Source organism: Athene noctua, chromosome 1 (genome assembly GCF_965140245.1).
Source record: "Athene noctua chromosome 1, bAthNoc1.hap1.1, whole genome shotgun sequence".
NCBI classification, from domain to species: Eukaryota; Metazoa; Chordata; class Aves; order Strigiformes; family Strigidae; genus Athene; species Athene noctua.
In genome coordinates, this window is record NC_134037.1 from 141,783,894 (window position 1) to 141,791,895 (window position 8,002).

The following is an 8,002-nucleotide window of genomic DNA, read 5'->3' on the forward strand; positions in this document are numbered from 1 at the left end:
GATTTGAAGGGACTATCTGAGTGAGACCTGCTACTGTGTATTAGGCTACCCCTGTCTTCTAACCTAGGCCTTCCTTCCATGCTTGAATCTGGATTTTGTGAGTGGCTTTTTTGCAAGACCTTAGCGTTCTCTGATTTCTTGATGCATCCCCAGGCAAGAAACCGTATACCTGCTGTCTCGTTTCTCACTGTGTAATTGCTAACCTATGTCATAGCTGGTTATGTAAGGTTTGCAGCATGAACTGGGTGTGCTGCTGAAAAGCCTTTGTTTTCCAACACAGTCCTTTTCATTTAGAAGTCATGATGTGAATATAAGAAAAGAACAGAACTCTGTTCATTCTTTTTTTTTTTTTTTTAATTTAAAAAACTCAAAACAACACATACAGACTTCTGCCCACAATCCAACAAAACAAAAATGGCTACACATGAACCTTTAGAAATGAAGAATTCAATGCAGATTCTGAACAAAACAGAGATATTTTTCATTTTTCATTAACATTTTATGTTTTTCTTCTTTTATCAAGCATTTTGACTACCTTTCCTTCCACATATTTAACCTCCTGTTTAAAGATTTTGTAGAGCAGCTTTTAAAAATTAATGCATTAGAAAGAGGTAAAGAAAAAAACCCAAACCACTCTAACATAACCATATTTACTCACACTTCAGTGGGGCTCAAGGATGGTGTTTTTATAATAAAACCTTGAAGAAAATCTACTGGGACATTGCTCCCAGGAGAAGTGGTGGCTTCAAGGCTGATAATCTCTTTGTGGTATGATAAAAGTAAAATTACAGAATCATAGAAAGATTTGGGTTGGAAGGGACCTTAAAGACCATCTAGTTCCACCCCCCTGCCATGGGCAGGGACACCTTCCACTAGCCCAGGTTGCTCAAAGCCCCGTCCAGCCTGGCCTGGAACACTGCCAGGGAGGGGGCAGCCACAGCTGCTCTGGGCAACCTCTGCCACTGTCTCACCACCCTCACAGGGAAGAATTTTTCCTCATCTCTAATCTAAATCTACCCTCTTCCAGTTTAAAACCATCACCCCTTGTCCTATCCCTACACCTATGATCAAGGGTCCCTCCCCACCTTTCCTGTAGCCCCCTTTAAGTACTGGGAGGCCGCTATAAGGTCTCCCCGGATCCTTCTCTTCTCCAGGCTCAACACCCCCAATTCTCTCAACCTGTCCTCACAGGGGAGGTGCTCCAGCCCCCTCAGCATCTTCGTGGGCTCCTCTGGACCCATGCAAGCAGGTCCATGTCCTTCTTACTCTGGGGGCCCCAGATGTGGACACAGCACTGCAGGTGGGGGTCTCACAAGAGTGGAGTAGAGGGGGAGAATCCCCTCCCTCAACCTGCTGGCCACAGTTGTCTTGATGCAGTCCAGGTTGCAGTTGGCTTTCTGCTCTCTGAGCACACATTGCTGGCTCATAGTCAGTTTTCCATCCACCAACACTCCTAAATCCTTCTCTCTGGGGCTGCTCTCAATCCACTCATGGCCCAGCCTGTATTTGTGTTTGGGATTGCCCCAACCCCTGTGCAGGACCTGGCACTTGGCCTTGTTGAACTCCATGAGGTTCGCAAGGTCCCACCTCTCCAGCCTGTCCAGGTCCCTCTGGATGGCACATCCCTTCCCTCCAGTATGTCAATCGCACCACACAGCTTGGTGTCATCAGCAAACTGCTGAGGGGACCTCGATCCCACCGTCCATGTCACCAGCAGAGATGTTAAACAGTGCCGGTCCCAGCACCCACCCCTGAGGAGCGGCACTTGTCACTGCTCAACACTGGGACATCGAGCCGTTGACCACAAACCTTTGAGTGTGGCGATTGAGCCAATTCCTTATCCACTCAGTGGTCCATCCATCAAATCCATGTCTCTCCAATTTAGAGACAAGGATGTTGTGTGGGACAGTTAAATGCTTTGCACAAATCTAGGTAGATGACATCAGTTGCTTTTCCCTTATCCCTCAGCACTGAAACCCCATCATGGAAGGCCAATAAATTTGTCAGGCACTATTTCCCCTTAGTGAAGCCGTGCTGGCTGTCACCAACCACTGCCTTATTTTCCATGTGCCCTAGCATAGTTTCCAGAAGAATCTGCTTCCTGATCTTGCCAGGCACAGAGGTGAGACTGACTGGTCTGTAGTCCCCCGAGTCTTTGTTTTTTCTATGTTTAAAAATGGGGGTTATGTTACCCCTTTCCCATGGGAGAAGCAGGAACTTCACCAGCCTACCACGACTTCTCAAATATGTTGGATGTCCCTGAGCTTAGCCACTTCATCCATCAGTTCCCTCAGGACCAGTGGATGCACCTCATCAGGTCACATGGACTTGTGCACCCTCGAGTTCCTTAGACAGTCACAAACCCAATTTCCTACAGTGAACAGTTCTTCCTTCTCCCAGTCCCCACCTTTGCCTTCTGCATCTTGGATGGTGCAGCTGAAGCACTTGCTGGTGAAGTCTGAGGTAAAAATGTCATTGAGTACCTCAGCCTTCTCCATATCCTGGGTGACTAAGTGTCATTTTTCCTTCCTAGTTTTTCTTTTCTCAGGCTTCCTAGTCTTCCTTTTATCACTGACATACCCGTAAAAGCTTTTCTTCTTGCCCTTGATGTCCTCGGCCAGATTTAATTCTATCAGCTTTCCTAACCTGATCCCTGACTGCTCAGACAGTTTCTCTCTATCCCTCCCAGACTACCTGTCTTTGCTTTCACCCTCTGTAGGTTTCCTATTTGTGTTTGAGCCTGTCCAGGAGCTCCTTGTTCATCCATGCAGGCCTCCTGGTGCTCTTACAACTTCTTTGTTGGGATGCATCGCTCCTGAGCTTGGAGGAGGTGATCCTTGAATATTAACCAGCTTTCTTGGGCCCCTCTTCCTTCCAGGACTTTATCCCATGCTACTCTGCCAAGGAGGTCCCTGAAGAGGCCAAAGTCTGCTCTTCTTAGGTCCAGGGTCGTGAGCTTGCTGTGCACCCTCCTCGCTGCCCTAAGCATCTTGAACTCCACCATTTCATGGTCACTGCAGCCAAGGCTGCCCTTGAGCTTCACATTCCCCACCAGTCCCCCCTTGTTGGTGAGAACAAGGACCAGCATAGCACCTCTCCTCATTGGCTCCTCCATCACTTGGAAAAAGAAGTTATCATCAATGCATTCCAGGAGCCTCCTGCGTTGCTCATGTGCTGCAGTGTTGTTCCTCCAACAGATACTGGAGTGGTTGAAGACCCCCATGAGGACCAGGGCTTGTGAGAGTGAGGCTGCACCTACCTGTCTATAGAGGGCCTCATCTGCTCAGTCTCCCTGGTCGGGTGGCCTGCAGCAGACCCTCACTATAACATCTCCTGTCCCTGCCTTCCCTTTAATCCTGACCCATAAGCTCTTGGTCAGCTCCTTGCCCATCTCCAGGCAGAGCTCTGTTCACTCCAGCTGGTGACACCCTCTCCTTATCTCCCCTGCCTGTCCTTTCTAAAGAGCCTGTATCCCGCCATTCCTACACTCCAGTCACAGGAGCCATGGCACATCTCCATGATGCCAATAAGACCGTAGCCCTGCAGGTGTGCTCACGTCTCTAGCACCTCTTGTCTATTCCCCACGCTATGTGCCTTTGCATAGAGGCACTGAAGTTGGGCCCCTGATGAAGCTGGCTTACTGGCTGGAACTCCTTAGTGCTGCTCTTTGAGTGCTCTCCTGCTGCCCTGTGACCCCTCTCCAGGCTCTGGGCATCCATTGCTGGCACTGACATCAAGCTGGTAGGAGTGGGATGGACTGAGGTTCCCCTCCTCTGGCAACTTTAGTTTAAAACCCTCACCACCAGCTTGGCAAGCCTATAACCAAAGATTCTCTTCCCCTTCTCTGACAGATTGAACCCATAAGCCCCCACGAGTCCACATTTCTCAAAGCAAGTCCCATGGTCGAAGTAGCCAAACCCCTGGCTGTGACACCAGTCCTGTAACCAATTGTTGATTTGCCAGATTTAACTGGTCCTTTCAGACCCCTTCCCTTTGACTGGAAGGATAAATGAAAAAAATGCCTGCACTCCAGGGTTCCTTACTCTCACGCCCAGGCCTCTGTAATCCTTCTTGAGACTCCTCAGACTGCTCCTGGTTGTACCACTGGTGCCCATGTGAAACAACAGCATTGCCTAAGCTCCTGTACCTTGAATAAATGAGAAATTTTTTTCTCTGCTTTGGGATTCTTAAAGGTTAGGAGAGGCAGAAACCACCAGCAGTTAGGAACAACTGAAAATAAACCATTGAAAGAGACAAAAAAAAAAAAAAAAAGGTGAAGGAAGGGAATCATGGCTGGATCTTGGGTATTGTTTAGCTTCCAACTAGCTTTCATGGCTGTTTCTACAACCTTATTTTTCAGACCGCCCCACTCCCACTGTGTTAATGAGGCGGGAAGTGACCTGCCTACTTATTTTCTGGCTTCATACTTAGCAAGAGGGCAACATGCTGAACAGCTGACTGTGTGCACAGTATTGTGGATTGGATCCACACGCTATGTGACTGACAATTGTAACATCTCTGAAAAAGTATAAACCAAGCTCCAGACTTGTATTTGCTTTGGGTAGATAATGGCGTTTTCTCTCAAGCAAGCTTTTCTTTCCTTTCTCCACAGCATGATCATCAGGCATCATGCTGAAGTGGCACATATATTATTCTAATTAACTCCCTTAAATTTAAGAAGGAATGCCTCTGTAACTGCATGGGGCTCAATGGAAATTCCCCATGAACTCCACACATTTCACTTCCATCAGTATTTGCAAGCTACAAGCAGCTCACATACGTGCAAACTCCATTTGCAGAGCAGCTCTGAACTGTTTCTTGGAGCGAAGCTTTTTCCCCACACCTTTCTTTCTCTTGCAGCCCATGGCCTTTTTCTCCCATGCTTTTTCCCATTTATGAATGTTTCTGGGGAGCCTTGAGTACAGATTGAGGGGATTGCGGCCAGTGGTACATCTAAGAGAAAGTGTCTGGGAAGTTGTATCTGTGAGTTAGCACTACTTATGTGATTCTCAGCCTCTCTGCAGGAAATGTTTTTTCTGTCCAGCATGTGTTCATCAGCCACGTTTCAAGAGTTGCCTGAGTTTGCCTTTGAAGTATCTCTGTGGCCACAGTAAATGTGCAGGCTCCCTGTGGTGAGAGAAATGTGGAACTGGGCAGTAGGAATTGTGGGCAGCTGATGTAGACACAGGACGAGGTGTGCTCATGATCTGTGTGAGATGATGGAAGAAATTAGTAAGAAACAGAGCAGGATGTAACCCTTGATTTGGAGTAATAGTGTATCTGCCCCAGCTCTGAGCACAATTGCATCTTCCTTTTCCTCTTTAACAATATCCCACAGAGATTCCCTTGGAGAGCACAGTGGGCTAGGAAGAAGTAAAGCTTCGGCTGGAAACCAATTTCTTTCCAGTTTATGAGCTTTCCAGCTCCTTCCAAGATCAACACGGTAAAACAATACAGCTGCATACCTGCAGACAATATAATGGCAGAGCAAATTGCTCTCACAGAAGCAGCACTGTGCTGCTGTACCCCAGAAGACACTTTCAAAACTCCATGGAAGAGCTGTGTGGATCACTTTGACATAGACAGGAAGGAAAAGCATTTCTTTTTGCATAAGGTGAAATGACTGCTTTTAAACCATGAAAGCAGCTAAAAGTTATATGTGTTTCACAATCTTCCAAATCAAGCAACAAGACAAACTGGGGAACACAACCAGACATAGTTGAGACAGGAGCTGAACCTAATGCAGGATTACTCTCCCTAGTCCATACCAAGTTACATTTCACATGCATATAGCCTGAAGCTTCAGCCTCTCTCAGGAGAGAATATACGAACAGGTTAAATCCTAGGAGGACATTAACTTATTTCATTATTATTCTTTGAAAATATTAACTGTTCCCTGACCAAGTTTTGTCAAAGAATTTGTACTCCACTATGCATAAGTGTTCATAGCCATGTATATCCACAGTATATTCCTTTGGCTACATCAGAAAGTTTCCTGAAAATAATTAATTTCTGGTCCCAGCTCTTTCCTAACATTGTGTGTCACCTTGCAGAGGGCACTGTCCATTTTGATCTCCTCAGAGGTTTAATCTTTGGAGACAGTTGCACTCTGATTAACTTGGAGGCACCCTGATCCCCCTGTTACAGTGATGTAATCTAAGTATAACAGTAGGCACATCTCTTAAAAGACCATGCTGAACTGAACATCACTGCTACATATATAACTGCTACCGTCTGTAACTGTGTATGCTGTGTACGTAGATGTGTGCTGCTTCGGCTTCTCAACCTCCAGACTCTGAGGCACAGCAAAGTTGATGACTACATTGAATCTTTCTTAAAGGCCGTCAGAGAAGATCCCTGAGGAATGCCAACTTCCCATGAAAGACGAAGCATCCGTTGTGTTAACTTAACTCCTTTTAACTGCACGTTGACAAGGTATCATTTGGCTTTTTTCCCCCCAATTAGAGGGTGCCATGTGCAGTGCATCCCACCAACCAGGAATCAGGGAGAGCTATCCTGGGAATTCTCACTGACAGTGAAGGTTGCAAACTGTCGTCATTAGCATGCAGTCTACTAACAGAAGCATGAGGCTTTGCATTAAGAAAGGAAAGAATCTGTGCCCCAGAATACTGATTGCTCTGAACAGCAATGTTACAGTGGATGGCATTAGGTGGGAGAATGCTTTTGAGAGCAGAGTCAAAAGAGAGTTTGGCTGTTTCAGGTCAAGCACTTGATTTTAAGGGACTTCTAATCAATTTGTAGCCTAAACCTAGAGTGAGCATCCTTCTACTTTTCACAATGAGGGCCTTGGGGATTGCATTTTCTTTTCACAACTAGTGCTTCAAAAATCAGGGGTGATCTTGAGCTATCGAGTTCATACCTCAAGCTGAACTTGCCTTGCAAAATTGCTTCAGAATTTTGGTTTGTCTCTTACAGGAATTTGGTGGGATGGGGGCAGAACCCAGACAAACAACTGCCTGCCAAGCAAGCACCAAGTTTAGAGCTCAGCCTGATCTCCAGAAGCTCGCAGCGTCAAGGGCCTAAGCTTAGCTTCCTCTCTGATCTCCAAGGGAGTACAACTGTGTTACTTTCAAATGAAAAACAGCAGTCACCACCTCCAACCCGAGTAGTGTAGTCAGTAAAAAAACCTGCATACAAATTGCTTCTACACCTGCAATATGTCCTTGAATCTGTCAGAACTGATGTCTCTGCTCAGGTAATGCCAGAGGTCCCCAGGGGGAGAGCAGTGGAGGGAAACACGCTACAAGTCTTCCCACACTGCTAAGCTCTCGGACTCTCCTAGAGCCTCCAGAAGTATCTGTTGCTTGTTTCAAGTCATGATAGACATTTTAGGTGACACAGTTCAGGTTTGAGTCTCAAAATATATGTGTGAATGAGTATTTGGGGGAGTTATGATAATAAATTACTTTCTGCACTGTACCTAGTCTTAAGGTTACTCAGACAACCTAGATATCAATATGCACATAACCAGCTGGGTATTGAATCAATTACCATTTTCCACAAAGCATTTGCATTCTGTATCTTATGAAAGTGATCTGCTGGCGCCATCAATCAGTATTTGCCTCACATACACAACCTTATTACTAGAAATAAAGTCTTGTAATTATTACTTAAAAGCATGAGTATTTGTACTTCTTTCCCATTGTGATGGTGGTTTTTAACTGTTGTGTTTGATTCATATCAATATATTCCTGTAGTGGAGGATTTTCAGGGCTGCCTTTGGATGTATTGTGTAGAGAAAGCTTTTATAGGAAATTTTTGTTATTAAAAAAAAGAGAGTCTGCAGGTCTTTCTCAGGATTTGTTCTCCATCATCTTTGTTAGCAGTGATGCCGAAATTGAAAGGTACAGTCCTTAAAGAGTCTCTGCCCTGTTCATTTACAGGGAAAAAGTTACACATACTGAATGTGGTTCTTCACAGGCCTCCTATGATTGCCTTTTAAAGCTTTTCTACATACCAGTTTCCCTCAGAGGCCACAAAA

The 8,002-nt window shown here is 45.7% G+C and overlaps 1 long non-coding RNA gene across 1 annotated transcript in view; it reads left to right on the forward strand.

The window, feature by feature from the left end:
* The window catches only part of LOC141971207 (uncharacterized), a 31,501-nt gene extending 23,924 nt beyond the window's left edge, over positions 1-7,577 (forward strand). Inside the window, exons 2-3 of the long non-coding RNA XR_012635264.1 lie at positions 6,262-6,435; positions 6,937-7,577. This is a non-coding gene — a long non-coding RNA (uncharacterized LOC141971207). The remainder of the gene's footprint in view (positions 1-6,261; positions 6,436-6,936) is intronic.
* The last annotated feature ends 425 nt before the right edge of the window (positions 7,578-8,002 follow it).